Genomic DNA, 22,468 nt, shown 5'->3' with positions numbered 1-22,468 from the left:
GGAAGTGTGTCTCCTAGATTTGAGATTGAGCTTGAGGAGAACTATAAACTAAGCATGACTAAACTAAAAACTGACACCGTTCTCCAGGTAGGATCCATGATCTTAAGAAATCTAAAGATTAACAACTTAAGAAAACTAAGACATGACCCTATTCTCCTGGTGGGACCCGTAAACGTAAGGAAAACTAAAGATTAACAACTTAGGAAAACTAGAAATTGACCCTATTTTCCAGGCGGGATCCTAAACTTAAAAAAAGCTGAAGACTCTTCTGACTAGGGAGACTGCCTAGGAGGTACGGTTCTTCTCAACTAGGGAAAATTCCTAGGAGGTACGGTTCTTCCCAACTAAGGAAAATGCCTATGAGGTAAAAACCTTCTCAAACAGCATTTGTACTGACAAAATCAGGGCACCACATTCGAAAGTTTCAAGCTTCTAAGCTTTAAATTGGACATAGTTTTCATCCATGTTTCAAACAAAGAAAATGTGTGAGTTTAAAACATAGTGATTGGTGTGAGCACGTGATTTTTGCCCTATATATAAATAATTCCCAAAATCCCAAACAAAATAATTTTTTTGTATTTTTACAATTTTTGTGCGTTTTGGTGTCATCTTCTGATAATTGTTGCATTTTTATTTGGGCGTGTTAATTTTTATAAAATACAAAAAATACGCATTTTTTCTTTGCACTTAGGATTTTATTTTATACTTTAGTATTAATTAGGGATTAACTTGTTTTAGAATAGGATATGAAGAAAATGACAAAAATAGTTTACTTTAACGTTTTTATTATTTTAATTGTGAAACAGTCGCAAATAGTTATTAAGTTAATTTTAGGCATTAATTGGTTTTAGCTTAATTGTTAGTTTAATTTCGCATCTTTGTAAAAATCAGAAAAATAAATACAAAAAAATACAAGATTGCAAAAAGAAAAATGAAAAATATAATGGAAGTGAGCTTGTTTGAGACTTAAAATTTGGGCCATTTCTGCATGTATTCCGTTGGCCCAAATGCCTCAAAGCACCCGATTCGGTCCAGCCCAAGTCCCTACCCGGTCTGCCCCCCCCCCTTTAAATGAAACGGCGTCGTTTCGGGGTCCTGGGATCAGGACCGTTGGATCTCATCAATCCAATGGTCCGGAACTAACTAGATTTCCAGTATATAAGTGTCCAAACCGTTCCCCCCTACCCCCCATTTCCATCGTCTTCCTCACCCCACCCCTTCTCCCAAACCCTAACCCGCGCCGCCCTAAAAATCCTTGCCGGCGGTGAACACAAACTATGCCGTTCACCCTGAAATTAACACCACGAACTCCCCTCACCCTCCTCTTTCTATTGCACCCGTTGGTTTGCCTCGAATAAGGCCGGAACTCTTCGAATCTTGATTTGAAGTTTTCCGGCTAGTTGACAGTTTGTCCGAATCAGCCCAAAATCACACCCTACAACCCCCAGCCCTTCCCCAACACTAATCCGTGTTTGTTTTCTTTCAAATCACCATGAAATGACCCACACCTTAGATCTAAGAATTGTAGGCCAAACCCTAAAATCAAATCCTTCTGATTTCGAACCGTAGTACCATTAACCATGTGTTCTCGTGTAAGAACACATGGTTAGGGATGTTACGCGTCAAAAATCTGAAAGGATTCAGATGTTTATGACCGGCCGGAATCCCTTATGCCTTTGTGAGTTTTTTCTTTTCTTTTTTTTACTGCTTCTTTTACTTGCATGATTGAAACATTATTTGCAGTCGTTGTTTCATTATTGTTCTGTTAATTTTATGGTTTAATTGTGTTAGTTTAGGTTCTGTTAATTACTGTTGATTTTGAGCTTGTTAGTTGGTTGAATGATTATAAGTTCGTGATTTAATAATTAGTTTTAAGTTCATTTAATGTTAATCGTGGTAGCTTAAGCTCAGTTCAAGTTTGTTTAGTTTGTTTGAGTTGGTTAATTGAACAGAATTGGTTCAGTCAACCTGATTAGTTAGTTTCTGATTGCTAGTTAATCAATTTTAGTTAGTTTCAGACTGGGCTAGGGTATTGGGTATAACTGTTAGGGATAAGGGTAGGTTCAGTAATTCTAAAAGGCTTTCAGGGGTAATCTGGGTATGGAAAAGGGCAGTTCTGGTAGGAATAGTAATATCAAGGTATAGGGAAGGGCAGTATGGGTATTGTATGAGTATAGGAATACCTTAGGGCCTTCTAGAATAGGGTTCAAGTGTAAGTTTTAATAATTATACTGCAGTTACTTGTTTAGCAAGATAAAAATAGGGGGACCAAATTGAAAATAGAGAGGGACTAATTAGAAAATCAGAACCTAGTCCATTCTCTTTGGGGGTTGCCTATAAAAGGGCATAAGATGCCTTGGGAAAGGGGGGTCGGAAGCTCAATCTTCTGCCTTGAGCCCTAAGTTTTAATTTGAGCTTTCATTTTTATTCAGTTGGCATTTCAATTCTGAGGGCATTCAGAGAATAAAAACATCAAATATGAAGATCTGAAACAATTTCAGAGTCTCATTACTCGTTTTGGACTTCTGCTGTGAGGGACAAGGGTGTGTTAAACTAATCTGTGGGAATGGGCTTATATTTCTGATTTTCGAAGTAATCTGTCTGTTTTTCTGTGGTGTAACATTGTTGGGTTTGTTGTTGTTGCTGTTCAAAGTACCTGACTCCTCACCTTTTCTCTATTTTACATTCCAATTTCCAGGTACATTTCCCTGAATCTCACTGATGTATGTTCGTTGAAGTTGAAATGAAATGTTCCAAGGCCTGTTATTCAACTGAAAGTAGCCTGTATCTTTAATGATAGTAATAGTGTGGTCTCCTGTTATGTAAATGGCAGAATGTGTATAGTTAAACTTGTTTAGTAGGGTAGATTACATGTTGAATGATGCGTAGTTTAGAACTGTTGAATTGGACATTTGAACAAGCTTTGAGCCTGGGCCTGGGCTGATCAGAAAATTCGTGTGAGTTCCATTAGTCATCAGAAGCAATTAGACCTGTGTAAATGACATGAGAATTCATGAGCAAATTTGATGACATTTAGCTTAGTCATTGGTATTTTGTCATTATAGTGTAATAGAAGGTTTGCTTTTGTTTTACGATTCTGAAATCGTTTGGAAGATCATAATTATGGTAAGTAGATTGGTATAGAAATCAGTTGGAAATCATGAAGCAAACTCATTCATCATTGACTTAGTTCATTAAGAACAGCAGGTCGTGATAGGTAATGTGTAGGATAGATCATTTAGGGATTCTGAGAATTCACGTTTTTTCCAGTATAAGGATTCATGGATATTTTATTAATTGTTACAATAGAAATAAATCTATCTTCGTTGGGCCGTTCGGATCACACTAAGGCCATGGGCAGGCCCAATTCTCCTTTAAATTTGGTCCTTATTTTATTTCATTGCAATCCATTTCCAAATTAACTAGTATTTTAGAGGCATACAAATAAGTAGAAAATCGTAGCTATTTCGGAATTGCTACTAGCCTTGCCGGAATAAATCACATGCGTGGACTGTCAACAATGGGCTACTAACAATGATTAGAAATTGGAATGGCCATTTAGCAAATTCTATGGTCCTCTCTAAAATCATATTACATTAGAATCTTTGAGCTCGATTTAATTGAATAACCTTCTTAAACTCGGTTGCGCATTGATGCGACCCAAATCCAAATCTCGATGAAGCCGAAATGTGTCGATAACCGCGGGTGCATTGATTGCGACGTGGTTCGAAACACGTTTTCGCGACATCGTAATTCTTAAAAATAAATAATGATAGAAAAGAGTTTCACAAATTGAGACGAGCCTCACTGCGCAAAAATAAATAAATGTGGGGCCCTTAGTAAATAATTATCGAAATAATTAGAATTTGGGATGGCCGTTTAGCAAACTTCATGGCTTTTCCCAAAAAACAACACTACGTTAGTATCTTTAGGTACGATTTAATTAAACAACCCTCTTAAAATTCGGGTGCGCATTGATGTGACCCAAATCCATATCTCGACGAAGTCAAAATATGTTGATAACTACGGGCGCATTGATTGCGACGTGGTTCGAAACGCGTTTTCATGACGTCGCAATTCTTTAAAAATAATTATAATAAAAGCAGTGTAAAATTTAATAAAAGGCACATGAGCTAGCATGTACTAAAATCAGATAAAATCAAATACAACAGTTAAGTGACCGTACTAGAACCACGGAACCCGGGAATGCCTAACACCTTCCCCGGGTTAACAGAATTCCTTACCTGGATTTCTGGTTCGCGGACTGTTAACAGAGTCATAAATTTCCTCGGTTCGGGATTCAACCGGTGACTTGGGACACCATTAATCTCTCAAGTGGCAACTCTGAATAATTAATAATCAAATCCCGTTCCGATTGGAAAAACTCCTTTACGCCCTTTGCGGGGTGTAGTGTGTAAAAAAGAGGTGTGATAGCTCTGGCGACTCTGCTGGGGACCGAACCCAGAATCTCTGGTTCAGGGTTCAGAATTCGAGCTTAGAAAAACTGTTGTATTTAATTATATCTGATTTTCCTACATGTTTTATGCTAATTGTGCTAAATGTTACCGCTTTGATATCGTCTGAACTGTATATAAATTGGGCTGACACCCTTCTCTCTTCACCTCCGGGGATGTGCTTACTGGTTGAGACTACCCATTCTGTTAGTGTCATACCCTGAAATAAGAAAGAGGTCGGACAAGTTACGAAGCCGGATGGCCTTTTGGTTCTCGGTAAGTTGCCCCCTCCTCGACTCAAGTTGTCCGCTCGGGTACACAGTCTAGTACACTGACCCAGGTTTTGAATATAGAATAACGTGACTTCATGCCGGATCCCTAGTAGGAACGCTTATTTGCATCACGTTGCATTTGACTTAGGGGACTCAACACAGGGGTTGGGTCCGTCTAGGACTAGCAACCTGAAATAAAAAGACCATTCTGATGCATCCTACTTGCCTTGTACATATATTTGTTTCGAATTTGCATGTTAACCGGTTTCTGAATCTCAGGAATGTTGGAAAATTGAAGGAAAAAAAGAGAGAAAAAAAAGAAGAAAAAAAAAATATATCAGTTAGGGAGTTAATTGATTATTTTAGAAATAAAAAATCAATGACCAATTACTGGCGAAACTCTGCCGAAATTTTTTATTTTTGTTTTACTAAAAAAAATAGAAAAGAAAAAAAATCTTTTATTTTAGTTTGGAAAAATAGATTGTTTTATTGTTTGTTGAAAATGGAAAAATCGTATTTTGTCTTGTTTTCAAAAATAGAAAAGGAAAATAGTTTGTCTTGTCATGAGAAAATAAAAATGGAAAAAGAGTCATATTTTAAAAATAGTCCGGTTAATTTGTCCGACCTACGCGTGGTTTGATTCACACAGGGCGTGAGATACGTAGGCAACCCTCATCGGGTCCAACCTCCCTTTTTCTAAAAATAACCAAAAAATATCTAAATTTTAATTTTTTGTCACAAATAAACCAGGTGATGCCGTTTTTGTCAAAAATAGCCAAATGTTCCCAAACGGGACGCCGGAAGGCTGACTTTGCAAAAAATATAGGGGCTGAAAATATATGAGAATTGAGTTCTTCATTTGAAAATATAGGGGTAATTTTGAGTCGATAATATAGATAGTTTTTGTGAGTTAAATAAAAGTTTTCTTTTTGCTTAAACGCTTTAATAAATGTGCAGGATGAGCACGATGATAAATGAGCCTTTTTCAATAATGACCAAAATCCCTTTTGAGCTGCAATTGTGGTGGAACGATTTGGGCAAAGAGGGGCAAGATGAAGTGAGAAAATATTTGAAAGACCTTCCGGATTTACTAAACCTCCAGCCTCGGGGGGATATTATCAGGGCATTGGTCGCCCATTGGGATTCGACACATAATGTGTTTCATTTTTCAGACTTTGAACTCACCCCAACATTGGAAGAAGTAGCGGGGTACATTGGGAGTGACCAAGCTCCATTGAGATTCAAATACTTGATTGCTTCTAGGGCCATTACCATACACCGATTCCTGGATTCCTTGAAAATACCCCGAACAGTTCATCACCCAGATTTTGCAAAGGGTTTCTGCAGTTTCTGTTTCGTGTATGATAGATATGGCCATGTGGGCGGGTTCAATAATCCAGACTTTAAGCTTTGCAGCAAAAATAGCGGGCAAAAATGGGAGGAACACAGGCGAGTGGCATTTATGGTAGCTTTTTTGGGCCTCGTAATATTCCCGAGGAAAGAGGGTAATATTGATTTGAAAGTAGCGGGTATTGTCAGCACTTTGCAAACTATGGGGAAAAGCACTTTAGCACCTATGATTGTGGCTGATATCTTCAGGGCTCTCACTGTGTGCAAAGCTGGGGGCAAATTTTTTGAGGGATGTAACTTATTTTTACAAATGTGGATGATTGAGCATTTATGCCCGCGCTCTCAGTTATTGAGTTATGGTCCGGCTGAGAAAACCTATATAGGAGAATTTCGTACGAGAATAAAAGGGGCTAATCTACCTGAAGGAGTCACGGCTTGGGCATTATTATTTCGGAACCTCAAGGCTAGCCAGATACAGTGGGTGCTTGGATGGTTGTCTGTCGAGGAAGTCATATATATGCCAGCAGCCCGACCGCATTTTTTGTTGATGTGACTCAAAAGCATACAGCCCTATGCACCATATCGGGTTCTGAGGCAACTCGGTAGATATCAAGTAGTACCAAGAGATGACAATTTGAGTACCCAAGTGGTCGAAATTAGTCCTGACGGTCGATTCCCCGAGGAAGAGGTTCGTCAAATTTGGAGTGAGTGTCAATATCTGATGGCAAACACTTGTGTGTCTGATAGGGTCAAAGGGGAAATTGCTCCAGGGTATCACGAGTGGTTCAGAGGTGACGTAGCATATGGGAGACCGGCTAAAAGACCTCATCTTGAAGATTTCGCCAAGTCGTCCCAAGAGCAGTGGGATTGGTTAGCAAAGGAAGAAAGCTATCGAGTTGAGATTGGTAAATTAAAGCAACAAGTCGAGAGTCTGAAATTCGAGAACAGTGTACAGGTTGCCGCGGATCAAGATGAAAAGAATAGACTAGCCAGAGAAAATGACGTTCTTAAGGCCCAAATCCGACAGTTGAAGATAACCATCGATAAGCAACCGAGGAGCCGATCCGATGAACAATTGGTAAAAAGATTGGAAAGCGAAGTCAGAGAATGGCGGGATGAGTTAGGAAAAGTTGAAAACGTCATGGCAGAACTTAAGGCACAGTGGACGACAAGAACCGAAGAGCGTCGCCAATACTTGAATCAGTTGAAAAGGGACCATGAGAAAATTGTTGCCAATTTAAAAAGAAAAGTAGTTGCCCTTGAGGGTAAAGCGGTTAGGCAGGCTAGAGACTTTGAAACTGAAAGCGGACATTGTTACAACTTGTTGGCCCAAATGGAGGCAGAAGTGCAACAGCTGCAAGACCAGCACTTGCAAGACTCCCGAGCTTTAAAGACGTGCAGCGATCAGATAAGACGCTTGCTCATAGAAAAGAAGCAAACAAAAGACAGGATTAGAGCCATTGCTCATGCTATTGTCAGGAGATGCCGGGTTTGTGAAGACATGACCCGTACTACTTTTATCTCAGCAGTGATGATCTATGTGAAGCGAACCATGAATGAGTTAGAGCAGCTTGAAAGGGATTTGGATCCTAGACCCGCGGCGAGGCCGAATGACGCCCCGCGGATACCTAAGTTTGTAGCACTAGAATATGCATAGTCCGTATCTGTGAGTGTCTACCATTTCGAGTCAGTCTTTTGTACATCCGTTATCTTTATGGATTGAGTATGTTTGCAGGCTTTGAGTTTTTGGTTTGCTTTCAGATTGCATTTGTTAGTTTCTTTCCAAAACAAAAGATGTCGAGTTTGTAAGAGTCTGTTTATTAATGAAAGTTGAGCATTTTATTTCCACCCTTATTTTACATTTATCTTCATGAACTATGCTTGGTCTGATTCGTGCGGGGTCACGATACGTAGGCAATCTCCAAAGGATTCGACCATAACCAAAAGGAAAACAAAAAGAATGAAAAGGAAAATATAAAAAAAACAAGAAAAGAGAAAGAAAGGAGCGGAAAAAACAGAGAGAGAAAAGAAAAGCACAAGAGAGGGATAAGGCGAAGAGAAGAAAAACGAAACAAGGAATGAAATGCCGGGATGACGCATGCAATCGGGCAAACGCATAATAGAAAGGAATAACTGTATAAGTGCATTCATGCCAACGTGTGGTTGTTAAATCTGTTAAGACCTAATCGCTAACAAAGTGGTTGTCTAAATGTGTGATACCAGGCAGGTGGTTAATTGATTGGCAATTCTGGCAACTCATCCATACAACACCCGGTCGAAAGATCAAGTAAAAATGACAGGGCAGGATTCGGAAATCAGCATCGTAGACCCTTCGAATGAGGTTGAGGTAACAGATGTGGGTGCTATGAAAGAAGAGATGAGGAAATTAAAAGCACAAATGGCTGAAATGCATCGGGCATGGTCGCAGGGACACCCGGCACCACTATATCCTGCTAACCCATCTTACATCCCACCCCTGGCTCAAGCTCAGGAGCCTACCACTCCCCACGCATCTTCAGCTTTCCCCTATCAGGCCCAGGGTTATGGTACCACATCATACTCTCCCCCAGCTCCACCCTCTAAACAGAACCCTCCACCACCCATGGTTCCCGTCTTTGTGGCACCTCCCCCAGCTCCACTACATAGATCATCCAGTGAGCCGCTATTCCAAGCTCACGACACCCAATATTACCCTCCCGAACCCACTTTCAAAGCGCCTGAGCCATATACCTACTCTCCCCATTTTGAAATCCCGGGAGAAGTTGAGAAACCGGTTAAGAATGCAGAGCAAGAGGAGGTGATTCGTAAAGTCAAAAGCCTGGAGCAATCCTTCAAGAACATGCATGGTTTAGGAAACCAATTTAGCGTCGCATACAAAGATTTGTGCCCTTTTCCTGATGTACAGTTGCCTGCGGGGTTTAAAATGCCGAAGTTTGACTTGTATGAGGGGCACGGTGACCCAGTAGCCCATCTGCGTTGTTTCTGTAGCAAAATGAGAGGTGCCGGGGGAAAGGATGAGTTATTAATAGCATATTTCGGGCAAAGCCTGAGCGGGTCAGCGCTAGAATGGTACACGAGGCAAGACCCCGGCCGATGGTATACATGTGATGATTTGGCCCAGGCATTCATTGGTCATTTTCAATATAACCTCGAGATAGTCCCTGATCATCTGTCATTGTTGAAACTAGAAAAGAAGCCTGGAGAAAGTTTTAGAGAGTTTGGTTTTCGCTGGAGGAACAAGCTGCAAGGGTTGATCCTCCCATGAGGAAGAGTGAGATGGTAGATTACTTCTTGCAAACATTGAAACCTACCTATTTTGGTCATCTAGTGACATCTGTCGGAAAGTCGTTTAATGAAGTGGTAAAGATGGGAGCCATGATTGAGGAAGGGTTGAAATCTAACAAGATCTTGAGCTACTCGGCATTGAAAGCAACCACCCAGGCCATCCAAAGCGGTACTGGTGGTGTGTTGGGGAAGAAGAAGAAAGAAGAAGTTGCTACAGTTGAAGCTAATGCTTGGTCCAGGCACAATAACCCTCCACTCTACTACAACCAACCCAGACCCCACCACCCAAATTACCAATATACCCCATATGGCCCACCGCAACACTATTATCCACCACCAGAACCACACGTTTCTATCCACCATGCCCAGACCTATACTCAGCCCCCAGTGCATTCGCAATGGCGTACACCAAGTCCCCAAAATACACAGCCACACCCACAAAACACCGATCCACCTCCCAGGGCTAACAGACCAGGAACCAACTTCCGCCCAAACCAAGCTTTTAGAAATGAGAAGGCCCCAAACAGAAAAACATTTACTCCGCTGGGAGAATCTTACACTGCTCTCTTCCATAGATTGAAACAGTTGGGGATGCTGACCCCAGTTGAATCCAAAACACCAAATCCTCTTCCCAGAAACCTGGACCACTCTGTTAGTTGCGAGTATTGCTCAGGGATGCCGGGGCACGATACTGAAAAATGTTGGAAGTTGAAAAACGCAATACAAGAGCTCATTGATAATCGTCGTATTGAGGTACAGGCTCCAGAGGCCCCGAACATCAATCAAAATCTGTTACCAGCGCATTATGAGGCCAACATGATCGAACTGATACATAAGGGGGCAGAGCCTAAACCTTCGCAGATGGTTATGGTGATCCGTTCGATGGAAGCCAAAGAAAAGATAGTGAGTGCAAGGCCATTGGTTCAGTTAAAAGCGATAAAAGACAAGCTGGTATTAGTAATGGGAAAGGGACCGTCTGTGGCCGAGAAAAAGCAGGAGCCAATCAAGATAGTGGTACCAAGGTCAGCATCAGCGCCCGTAGTGGTTGTGAAGGGTTCTTATGTAGAACCGGTTGTCATAAAACCGGTAGTCCAGTTACCCATGGTTGATAGCAAAGCCGTACCGTGGAAATATGACAAGGTAGTGGTGACATACAAAGGAAAGGAAATTAAGGAAGACAGTTGTGAAGCACAAGGACTAACCCGGTCGGGATGTTGTTTCGCTCTTGAAGAGTTGAGAAAGGCTAAGGGCGCAAAAGACAATCCAGTACCAGTCAAAAAAGCTGTAACAGAAGAAGAGGCAGAAGAGTTTTTGAAAAAGATGAAAGTACAAGATTATTCCATTGTTGAACAACTAAGAAAAACACCGGCCCAAATCTCGTTGTTGTCCTTATTAATTCACTCTGATGAGCACTGCCGAGCTTTAATGAAGATATTGAATGAGGCTCATGTACCTGACAAAATTTCAGTGCACCACTTAGAGACAATTGCCAGCAAGATCTTTGAAGTGAACAAGGTAGCATTTTCTGATGATGAATTGCCTATGGAAGGCACAGAACACAACCAGGCTCTCTATTTGATGGTCAAATGTGAAGGTTCAATGGTTACTCGGGCACTAATCGATAACGGGTCAAGCGCTAATATTTGCACGTTATCCACATTGAACAAGTTAAAGATTGATGAGGATAGAATCCGTAAAAATAGCATTTATGTTCGAGGGTTCAACGGAGGAGGAACAAACACGGTAGGGGACATTGTACTCGAATTGACTATTGGCCCAGTCGAGTTCACAATGGAATTTCAGGTGTTGGATGTTGCAGTATCCTATAATCTGTTGTTGGGTCGACCATGGATTCATGCGGCCAAAGCCGTGCCCTCTACGCTGCACCAAATGGTCAAATTCGAGTGGGACAGACAAGAAATTGTGTTAGATGGGGAAGATCCCTCATGCACCATGAATGATGCCCTTGTACCCTTTATAGAGACTGAAGATGATAGGGGGCCATGGGTTTATCAGGTCTTTGACACAGTTCCGGTGAGCAGGGTGCCCGAGGGTAAAAGCATGCCATGTCCCAGGATGCCAGCTGCGACCGTCATGGTAGTGTCAGAACTGCTGAATAACGGGTTCGTGCCCGGGAAGGGTTTGGGGGTTGAACTTCAAGGCATTACTCAACCTGTGTCTTTGCCCAAAAATCTGGACACCTTTGGGTTAGGGTTCAAACCAACAACGGCAGATGTCAGAAGGGCCCGTAAATTGAAGAAGAAAGCTTGGGTGCTTCCTAAACCAATTCCTCGATTGTCTAGGTCCTTCATCAGGTCGGGTATCAAGAAACAGTCATTGGCAAAGGTGTCAGGTTCGTTAATTGGGGCAGAGGGGAATTTGGATAAAGTGTTCGAGAGAGTATTTGCTGAAGTAAACATGGTTGAGGCCGGAGAAGGGTCAAGCGGAGCAGACATACAGTACATCGGACCACATGCCAACATCAATAATTGGGAAGCTACTCCTCTTCCAGTCCGGAGGGAGTCGTGGTAGTGGGTTTTGTTTTTCCTTTTTGTCACCTGGATTATTCCAGGGTTTGTAATCCAGTTGCTATGTTCCGTCCGTTTGGATGAGTTAAAACCTTGTTGTCTTTACATTTAATGAAATGCAATTTTCTTTGTCCCTAATTCTCTTTCCATTTTTCTTTTCTTTAATTTCTTTGTACAGTTCTTTTTATGCTGATATCAATGACATGACATGCATGAGGAACCTTCGGCCCAGTTTTAAAAGCCAATCTAGATCGGAAGTAGTAATACAAGAGATCGAGTGTGATGATGGGGTGGATTGTAACAATGATGAAGCTTATGAGGAAATTCGTAAAGAATTAAGTCACTTTGAAGAAAAACCCAAACCTAACCTAAATGACACAGAAGCAGTTAATCTAGGGGACCAAGACGATGTGCGGGAAACTAAAATAAGTGTTCATTTGGAGCCACAACTCAAGGAGGAGATAATTAAAGTGTTGCATGAGTATAAAGATGTTTTCGCATGGTCATATGATGATATGTCGGGTCTAAGCACCGATTTGGTGGTCCATAAATTACCCACCGATCCAGCACTCCTTCCTATCAAGCAGAAGTTGAGAAAGTTCAAAACGGACATAAGTGTGAAAATCAAAGAAGAGATTACCAAGCAGTTTGAGGCAAAAGTCATTCAGGTGACACGGTACCCCACTTGGTTAGCCAATGTCGTGCCTGTGCCAAAGAAAGATGGCAAGACCAGGGTGTGCGTCGATTATCGAGACCTTAACAAGGCAAGCCCAAAAGATAATTTCCCATTGCCCAACATCCATATACTGATCGACAATTGTGCCAAACATGATATTGGCTCTTTTGTGGATTGTTATGCGGGTTATCATCAGATTCTAATGGACAAGGAAGATGCAGAAAAGACGGCATTCATCACGCCGTGGGGAACGTATTGTTATCGGGTCATGCCATTTGGTTTGAAAAATGCTGGGGTAACTTATATGAGGGCTATAACAACTATCTTCCATGATATGATACATAAAGAAATCGAGGTATACGTGGATGATGTGATCGTGAAGTCTAGGCAGCAATTCGACCATGTCAGAGATTTGAGAAAATTCTTTCAAAGACTTCGCAGGTACAATCTTAAGCTCAACCCTGCGAAATGTGCTTTCGGGGTGCCATCTGGGAAGTTGTTGGGGTTTATAGTCAGTCGGCGGGGTATTGAATTAGACCCGTCAAAGATCAAAGCTATTCAGGAGTTACCACCTCCAAGAAACAAAACCGAGGTGATGAGTCTGTTGGGAAGATTGAACTATATCAGCAGGTTCATTGCCCAGCTCACGGCAACTTGTGAACCAATTTTCAAGTTGTTAAAGAAAGATGTTGCGGTCAAATGGACTAATGAATGTCAGGAGGCTTTTGATAAAATAAAGGGGTATTTGTCAAACCCACCTGTGTTGGTTTCGCCAGAACCAGGGAGACCTTTGATTCTATATCTGACAGTTGTGGACAGTTCATTTGGTTGTGTACTGGGGCAGCACGATGTTACGGGCAGAAAGGAGCAGGCTATCTACTATCTCAGTAAGAAGTTCACATCTTACGAGGTTAAATATACTCATCTGGAAAGGACATGTTGCCCCCTAACTTGGGTAGCATAGAAGTTGAAACATTATTTGTCATCTTACACTACTTACCTCATATCTCGCTTGGACCCATTGAAGTATATTTTTCAGAAACCCATGCCCACAGGAAGGCTTGCTAAGTGGTAGATCTTACTTACAGAATTCGACATTATATATGTGACACAGACTGCCATGAAAGCACAGGCATTAGCCGATCATTTGGCTGAGAACCCCGTCGATGAAGATTATGAGCCTTTGAAAACCTATTTCCCTGATGAAGAGGTGATGCACATTGATGAATTGGAACAAGCTGAGAAGTCGGGATGAAAACTTTTCTTTGATGGGGCTGCAAATATGAAAGGCGTGGGAATAGGAGCAGTACTTATTTCGGAAACAGGTCAGCATTACCCTGTTACAGCTCGGCTTCGTTTCTACTGTACAAACAACATGGCGGAATATGAGGCGTGTATATTGGGATTGAGATTAGCTGTGGATATGGGTGTACGGGAAGTCTTGGTCATGGGTGACTCGGACCTACTAGTACACCAGATTCAAGGGGAATGGGAAACACGAGACTTGAAGCTTATACCATATCGACAGTGTCTGCATGAGCTTTGCCAGCATTTTCAGGCCATAGAATTCAGGCACATTCCAAGGATTCATAATGAGGATGCCGACGCTTTGGCTACTTTGGCGTCAATGTTGCACCATCCAGATAAGGCTTATGTTGATCCATTGCAGATTCAGGTCCGTGATCAGCATGCTTACTGTAATGTGATAGAAGAGGAAATCGATGGAGAGCCGTGGTTCCATGATATCAAAGAGTACATCAAAACGGGAGTATATCCAACGCAGGCCACCGGTGATCAGAAAAGAACAATTCGACGGTTGGCAAGTGGGTTTTTCCTTAGTGGAGGATTACTGTACAAAAGAACTCCAGATCTCGGGTTGTTGAGATGTATAGATGCAAGGCAGGCCACAACTATTATGACTGAGGTGCATTCCGGAGTTTGCGGACCACATATGAGTGGGTATGTTCTAGCAAAGAAGATTCTCCGAGAGGGTTATTATTGGCTCACGATAGAGCGGGATTATATCGGTTTTGTGCGTAAGTGTCATCAATGCCAAGTACATGGAGATCTGATTCATTCTCCACCATCAGAATTACATACGATGTCCGCACCATGGCCTTTTGTTGCGTGGGGCATGGATGTTATTGGGCCAATTGATCCAGCAGCATCAAATGGGCATAGGTTTATCTTGGTAGCTATAGATTATTTTACCAAATGGTGGAAGCTAAGACGTTCAAGTCTGTGACCAAGAAGGCTGTAGTTGACTTCGTGCATGCAATTATCATCTGTCGGTTTGGGATCCCAAAAGTAATCATCACAGATAATGGGGTTAATCTTAATAGTCATTTGATGAAAGAGACATGCGAGCAGTTTAAGAATACTCATATGCATTCTACTCCATACCGTCCCAAGGCAAATGGTGCGGTTGAAGCAGCCAATAAGAATATAAAGAAAATACTCCGGAAGATGGTTGAAGGATCCAGAAAATGGCACGAGAAATTGTCTTTTGCATTGTTAGGATATCGCACCACCGTTCGTACCTCGGTGGGGGCGACTCCTTACTCACTGGTATATGGTACCGAGGCAGTAATACCCGCAGAAGTGGAAATCCCATCTCTGCGAATCATTGCAGAGGCTGAGATCGATGATGACGAATGGGTGAAAAGCCGTCTTGAGCAGTTGAGTTTGATCGACGAGAAGAGATTGGCATCAGTGTGTCATGGCCAACTGTACCAACGAAGAATGGCAAGAGCATACAACAAGAAAGTGCGTCCAAGGAAATTCGAAGTCGGGAAATTAGTCCTGAGACGGATCTTGCCTCATTGGGCTGAAGCGAAAGGAAAATTTGCCCCAAACTGGCAGGGACCATTTGTAGTAACTAGAGTGTTGTCAAACGGAGCATTGTATTTGACAGATGTGGAAGGAAAATGTGTAGAAATGGCCATCAATTCTGATGCGGTCAAGAGATACTATGTATGATTTCTTTATTTTCTGAATGTATCTGTTTGTATCTGGCATATCTTAAAGATTGAAATGATGAAGGCATTTTGTCTTGCTATCCAAACACTCTTATCCCTTGTTATCCCCTTCGAGCCTTACTTATTTTTCATACCCCTCTTCCGGAATCAGCGGCACTATCTGAGAACACAGGTGTCGAATATAAAGGAAAGAAAAGAAACAAAAGGAAAAGAAAGAAAAGGAAAAAGAGAAAAAGAAAAGAAAAGAAAGAAAAGGAAAAAAGAAGAAAAGAAGAAAAAAAAGAAAAAGAGAAGAAAAGAAAAAAAAGGAAAAGAAAGAAAAAGAAAAGAAAGAAAGAAAATCACAACAACAAAAGTTAAATACAGCGAACTACGCTTGACTTGATCCCGAAAGGGTACGTAGGTAGCCTTACTCCGAGGTTCAGTCATATCAAATAGAAATCCTAAAATCCCCAAGCAAGAAACTGGGGCAGAAATTGTGTTTGTTATGAAAGTTGGATTCCGAAAGTTGTAATTTGAACCCATTCGAACTGTTTTGAGCCTTTTATACCCCTCTTTCTAACCCCATCCAAAAGCCTACATTACAGTCCAAAGAAAGACCTTTTGATCAATCTCTAAGAAATGCCAGGTCGAGCAGGTGACGGTAATTCGTATCAGTGGCGACACTCTAGTTCAAACAAGAAAGAACGAAAGCAAAAATGAGAGAGTCTTATCGGTGAAAACCCTCACGGGCACCGTAAGGCGACGGGAGCTGAGAGAAAAATAAATGAGAGAGTCTTATTGGTGAAAACCCTCGTGGGCACCTTTAGGCAAAAGTGAGTTGGAAGATGGTTAAAAGGCAAAAGGTTTGTGAGTGGAAGAATGTTTCGAGGTACCGCAGGAAAACAAGGGTAAGGTCTGGGTAATTCAAACAATTGATGGAAGTTCTGGGCAACAAAGTATGGCAATTGAAAGCTGGTTATTTGGACAGATTGGGCCGATTAATCCAAAATGCATGTCATGATCATGGGTACCAGCTGTTTCGCTCAGATAAGTTTCTTTTCTTTCGCTTTTTAAAACAGTCATATGGTTTTGGATTCTTCTTATCCTTAACTCAAAAATCGTCGCATTTCATTTTCTGTTGAGGGTTTTATCTAGCTGAGATACTCCAGTACTGATTTTGGTCAAAGCAAGCAGAAGGGACTGCAAAGCCCACTACCTGTTTCCGGAATTGTAAAGCACAACGTGGTCAAAGCATGTCAAAAACAACATGAGGTAAAGTGGTATACAGGGAATTAACGGAAGTTTCATCGGGGAAATGATTGCGGAATGTCGTGGGAAAGACAAAAGCTCAAACAAAAGGTCAGAAAAGTAAAACAACAGCAGGGGTGTAAAACACTTGGGTCGCTGGATGTCGGGAAATTTAAAAGTTGGTCAGAAAGTGAAGTGGTTCAGGGACAGTATGTGGAAAGCAGTCAACACAAAGCAATGCAGGGGAAGGGTTTTTCAGCAAGAATGCTATCAACTAACTACCATTTTAAACTGACGAGATTTTCTTTGGTTGTAACAGGGGCAGAAAGTTAGTCGTGGAAAAGGAATTCTCCAAGAAGGAAGACAAGTAGTAGCAGGTTTAATTGCAAAGTGCGGTTTGATTAAATACAAGATAATCTTGAAATGCATAAGGGGAATCGAATTTGATTGCAAAGTTGGCACGATTAGAACAAGTGTAAATTGTCAGGACCTTCCTGGATAATAGGATGTAGGTCAGATACCCGAAAATAAGGAGTCCGCCTGGAAAACAGAGACATACAATTTAATTTTGGTAATCAGGAGTCCGCCTGGAAAACAGAGACATACAATTTAATTTTGGCAATCAGGAGTCCGCCTGGAAAACAGAGACATACAATTTAATTTTGGCAATCAGGAGTCCGCCTGGAAAACAGAAACATACAATTTAATTTTGGCAATCAGGAGTCCGCCTGAAAAACAGAGACATACAATTTAATTTTGGTAATCAGGAGTCCGCCTGGAAAACAGAGACATACAATTTAATTTTGGTAATCAGGAGTCCGCCTGGAAAACAGAGACATACAATTTAATTTTGGTAATCAGGAGTCCGCCTGGAAAACAGAGACATACAATTTAATTTTGGCAATCAGGAGTCCGCCTGGAGAATGGAGACACACAGTTCAAATTTTGGGAAGTCAAGAGTCCGCCTGAAGAACGGAAACATACAGGTTACATTTTAAAAGTCAGGAGTCCGCCTGGAGAACAGAGACACGTTTTTGAATTTCAGCAGTCAGGAGCCCGCCTGGAAAATGGAGGTGTTAGATATTTTAAGTAGTCGAAGTCAGGAGCCCGCCTGGATAATAGACGAGTAGTTTCAATTTTAAGTTCGGCAGTCAGGAGCCCGCCTGAATAACAGAGGAATACATTCGAGTTCGAGTTTATTAAAGTTCAGCAGTTTGGAGAGAGAGAATAACATCTCAACTAACCAGGGAATAGCAACATGGATTTTTATCGAGAAACCACAAGACAATGAGATGACAAGAAAGAACAAGACAACAAGGCAATAAGGAAGTACAAGAGCAAGTTTGAAGAATTTAGATAGGTTTTTACAATTAATAGAGCATAGTTAGATTGACTTCTTTTATCTTTGACATAATGTAATAAGGGAGGTCAGCAAGCAGTAACAGCAACAAGCGCAGTGCAATTACAGTTCCTGGTAGTCCCAGCTACCAGACACTCCCGAACTACACTGACCTGATTCCTGTTTAGCCCAGGATATGTAGGCAACCTCCGAAGCAGGATGCGGTCAAGCTTTTCAAAAAAAAAATGCTTCGCACGGAATTTTCGAACGGGCAAAAATCGCTCATATTTGCTCACTTGTCTTTGCCCGAAAACCTTTCGCGTTTCCGAGCAAAGAGGGGCAGCTGTGAGCACGTGATTTTTGCCCTATATATGAATAATTCCCAAAATCCCAAACAAAATAATTTTTTTGTATTTTTACAATTTTTGTGCGTTTTGGTGTCATCTTCTGATAATTGTTGCATTTTTATTTGGGCGTGTTAATTTTTATAAAATACAAAAAATACGCATTTTTTCTTTGCACTTAGGATTTTATTTTATACTTTAGTATTAATTAGGGATTAACTTGTTTTAGAATAAGATATGAAGAAAATGACAAAAATAGTTTACTTTAACGTTTTTATTATTTTAATTGTGAAACAGTCGCAAATAGTTATTAAGTTAATTTTAGGCATTAATTGGTTTTAGCTTAATTGTTAGTTTAATTTCGCATCTTTGTAAAAATCAGAAAAATAAATACAAAAAAATACAAGATTGCAAAAAGAAAAATGAAAAATATAATGGAAGTGAGCTTGTTTGAGACTTAAAATTTGGGCCATTTCTGCATGTATTCCGTTGGCCCAAATGCCTCAAAGCACCCGATTCGGTCCAGCCCAAGTCCCTACCCGGTCTGCCCCCCCCCCCTTTAAATGAAACGGCGTCGTTTCGGGGTCCTGGGATCAGGACCGTTGGATCTCATCAATCCAACGGTCCAGAACTAACTAGGTTTCCAGTATATAAGTGTCCAAACCGTTCCCCCCTACCCCCCATTTCCATCGTCTTCCTCACCCCACCCTTTCTCCCAAACCCTAACCCGCGCCGCCTTAAAAATCCTTGCCGGCGGTGAACACAAACTATGCCGTTCACCCTAAAATTAACACCACGGACTCCCCTCACCCTCCTCTTTCTATTGCACCCGTTGGTTTGCCTCGAATAAGGCCGGAACTCTTCGAATCTTGATTTGAAGTTTTCCGGCTAGTTGACAGTTTGTCCGAATCAGCCCAAAATCACACCCTACAACCCCCAGCCCTTCCCCAACACTAATCCGTGTTTGTTTTCTTTCAAATCACCATGAAACGACCCACACCTTAGATCTAAGAATTGCAGGCCAAACCCTAAAATCAAATCCTTTTGATTTCGAACCGTAGTACCCTTAACCATGTGTTCTCGTGTAAGAACACATGGTTAGGGATGTTACGCGTCAAAAATCTGAAAGGATTCAGATGTTTATGACCGGCCGGAATCCCTTATGCCTTTGTGAGTTTTTCTTTTCTTTTTTTTACTGCTTCTTTTACTTGCATGATTGAAACATTATTTGCAGTCGTTGTTTCATTATTGTTCTGTTAATTTTATGGTTTAATTGTGTTAGTTTAGGTTCTGTTAATTACTGTTGATTTTGAGCTTGTTAGTTGGTTGAATGATTATAAGTTCGTGATTTAATAATTAGTTTTAAGTTCATTTAATGTTAATCGTGGTAGCTTAAGCTCAGTTCAAGTTTGTTTAGTTTGTTTGAGTTGGTTAATTGAACAGAATTGGTTCAGTCAGCCTGATTAGTTAGTTTCTGATTGCTAGTTAATCAATTTTAGATAGTTTCAGACTAGGCTAGGGTATTGGGTATAACTGTTAGGGATAAGGGTAGGTTCAGTGATTCTAAAAGGCTTTCAGGGGTAATCTGGGTATGGAAAATGGCAGTTCTGATAGGAATAGTAATATCAAGGTATAGGGAAGGGCAGTATGGGTATTGTATGAGTATAGGAATACCTTAGGGCCTTCTAGAATAGGGTTCAAGTGTAAGTTTTAATAATTATACTGCAGTTACTTGTTTAGTAAGATAAAAATAGGGGGACCAAATTGAAAATAGAGAGGGACTAATTAGAAAATCAGAACCTAGTCCATTCTCTTTGGGGGTTGCCTATAAAAGGGCATAAGATGCCTTGGAAAAGGGGGGTCGGAAGCTCAATCTTCTGCCTTGAGCCCTAAGTTTTAATTTGAGCTTTCATTTTTATTCAGTTGGCATTTCAATTCTGAGGGTATTCAGAGAATAAAAACATCAAATATGAAGATCTGAAACAATTTCAGAGTCTCATTACTCGTTTTGGACTTCTACTGTGAGGGACAGGGGTGTGTTAAACTAATCTGTGGGAATGGGTTTATATTTCTTATTTTCGAAGTAATCTGTCTGTGTTTCTGTGGTGTAACATTGCTGGGTTTGTTGCTGTTGCTGTTCAAAGTACCTGACTCCTCACCTTTTCTCTATTTTACATTCCAATTTCCAGGTACATTTCCCTGAATCTCACTGATGTATGTTCGTTGAAGTTGAAATGAAATGTTCCAAGGCCTGTTATTCAACTGAAAGTAGCCTGTATCTTTAATGATAGTAATAGTGTGGTCTCCTGTTATGTAAATGGCAGAATGTGTATAATTAAACTTGTTCAGTAGGGTAGATTACATGTTGAATGATGCGTAGTTTAGAACTGTTGAATTGGACATTTGAACAAGCTTTGAGCCTGGGCCTGGGCTGATCAGAAAATTCGTGTGAGTTCCATTAGTCATCAGAAGAAATTATACCTGTGTACATGACATGAAAATTCATGAGCAAATTTGATGACATTTAGCTTAGTCATTGGTATCTTGTCATTATAGTGTAATAGAAGGTTTGCTTTTGTTTTACGATTCTGAAATCGTTTGGAAGATCATAATTATGGTAAGTAGATTGGTATAGAAATCAGTTGGAAATCATGAAGCAAACTCATTCATCATTGACTTAGTTCATTAAGAACAGCAGGTCATGATAGGTAATGTGTAGGATAGATCATTTAGGGATTCTGAGAATTCACGTTTTTTCCAGTATAAGGATTCATGGATATTTTATTAATTGTTACAATAGAAATAAATCTATCTTCGTTGGGCCGTTCGGATCACACTAAGGCCATGGGCAGGCCCAATTCTCCTTTAAATTTGGTCCTTATTTTATTTCATTGCAATCCATTTCCAAATTAACTAGTCTTTTAGAGGCATACAAATAAGTAGAAAATCGTAGCTATTTCGGAATTGCTACTAGCCTTGCCGGAATAAATCACATGCGCGGACTGTCAACAATGGGCTACTAAAAATAATTAGAAATTGGAGTGGCCATTTAGCAAATTCCATGGTCCTCTTTAAAATCATATTACATTAGAATCTTTGAGCTCGATTTAATTGAATAACCTTTTTAAACTCGGGTGCGCATTGATGCGACCCAAATCCAAATCTCGATGAAGCCGAAATGTGTCGATAACCGCGGGTGCATTGATTGCGACGTGGTTCGAAACACGTTTTCGCGACATCGTAATTCTTAAAAATAAATAATGATAGAAAAGAGTTTCACAAATTGAGACGAGCCTCACTGCGCAAAAATAAATAAATGTGGGGCCCTTAGTAAATAATTATCGAAATAATTAGAATTTGGGATGGCCATTTAGCTAACTTCATGGCTTTTCCCAAAAATAACACTACATTAGTATCTTTAGGTACGATTTAATTAAACAACCCTCTTAAAATTCGGGTGCGCATTGATGTGACCCAAATCCAAATATCGACGAAGTCAAAATGTATTGATAACTACGGGCGCATTGATTGCGACGTGGTTCGAAACGCGTTTTCATGACGTCGCAATTCTTTAAAAATAATTATAATAAAAGCAGTGTAAAATTTAATAAAAGGCACATGAGCTAGCATGTACTAAAATCAGATAAAATCAAATACAACAGTTAAGCGACCGTGCTAGAACCACGGAACCCGGGAATGCCTAACACCTTCTCCCGGGTTAACAGAATTCCTTACCTGGATTTCTGGTTCGCGGACTGTTAATAGAGTCATAAATTTCCTCGATTCGGGATTCAACCGGTTACTTGGGACACCATTAATCTCTCAAGTGGCGACTCTGAATAATTAATAATCAAATCCCGTTCCGATTGTCCTTTATTTGGAAAAACTCCTTTACGCCCTTTGCGGGGTGTAGGTGTAAAAAAGGAGGTGTGACAATCGGTTTGTGGCCTTGACCTTGAGGGTGATTGCTCCTTCACTTGCCATGATAACTTTGATTTCAACTTGGAAGATC

This window comes from Nicotiana tabacum, chromosome 8 (genome assembly GCF_000715075.1).
Source record: "Nicotiana tabacum cultivar K326 chromosome 8, ASM71507v2, whole genome shotgun sequence".
Taxonomy (NCBI): Eukaryota; Viridiplantae; Streptophyta; class Magnoliopsida; order Solanales; family Solanaceae; genus Nicotiana; species Nicotiana tabacum.
The sequence above is the reverse complement of the archived record's forward strand: the minus strand, read 5'-3'. Positions refer to the sequence as shown.